At 38.5% G+C, this 1100-nt stretch overlaps 1 long non-coding RNA gene across 1 annotated transcript; it reads right to left on the bottom strand.

Annotated features, from left to right (window-relative positions):
* Positions 1–743, bottom strand: LOC109959490 (uncharacterized). Its single transcript, XR_002274847.1, has 3 exons — positions 615–743; positions 275–384; positions 1–72 (listed from the first exon to the last, which is right to left on the bottom strand). It is a non-coding gene; the product is annotated as an uncharacterized LOC109959490 (long non-coding RNA).
* Between the last annotated feature and the right edge of the window lie 357 nt (positions 744–1100).

Below are 1100 nucleotides of genomic sequence, written 5' to 3' on the forward strand. Positions count from 1 at the left end.
CGTCCCTCTGCCGGGTTCATCGCCATCAAGCACCATTCACTTTAACAATTCCCATTTTTGTTTACCCTCAATCTATGAAACAGGCCATGCAGATTAGATTTTTAACAGTAATTTAAAGTAATCTGCAGTTTTAAAGCACCACTATTGTAAAAAAGGTTCCACATCTAAGCAATAATAAACTGAAGGAATGTTAAATTTCACTGAGAAGCTATTGAAAGCAATAAGAACTTAATGCAACACATTTCACAGTGGTCTGAACAATTTATTTACTCACCATCTGAAATGTCTGGAGGTTTGTAGTGCAAGCCCACGACATTTTGGGTTATCTTCTTCACTGTGCACCTCCTAAGTTCTGGAGTTAAATGTACTCAGCAGGTCTGTCACCTTGAATGTAGAACAGGAGGCATTACAGGCGTAGAATAAGACAAGTGTCACAAATATAGATGTGATGAAAAAAATGGAATTCTTAATTTGAAAAGCACATCCGTGTTTAGCATTTCCTACACAATATCTAACCTTATAGGTACCGAGTTAATCAACTTAACATGCATTGTCTCCCTCAGTCATATACACACACATTTTATATATATAATGAAAAATTACAAGACCATTACTTGCAGCTTTATACAAGTCATCCTCCAGTTAGTCTTCATTTCTAGGTACTCAGACCTTTAGTAATCTCAGTGGCGGGCCGTGCATTTGGTACCTGTGCCTTCAGTGGAGACTTACCGGATTTAATTCACCTCTTAACCACCACTGTACGTCGCAATTATAGAAACCATCAATGCTATACAAAAACGCAATATAATAAAGTGTGGCATTACAGAGAGAGAGGTATTTCGCGTATTGAGGGTGAATACCGTTTTTACTAAAGCAAGAAACCCAGTTAAGACAACTCCAAAACCTCTACACTACAACCGCAAATGTGATCTCTGCGTTTCAGTTCCATCATAAGCCCTTTTCTAGTTTTGCTCTGACCAACCAATCAGAGGACGGAAAAATGCTGACATCATTGTGGGCCAGCTAGCTGGCCCTGTGAGGCGAATTTGAAATCTGATTGGTTAAAGAAACAGTCCCATTGCTAATATAGTTTAAGTTAC

Source organism: Monopterus albus, unplaced genomic scaffold, assembly GCF_001952655.1.
Source record: "Monopterus albus unplaced genomic scaffold, M_albus_1.0 scaffold39.1, whole genome shotgun sequence".
Taxonomy (NCBI): Eukaryota; Metazoa; Chordata; class Actinopteri; order Synbranchiformes; family Synbranchidae; genus Monopterus; species Monopterus albus.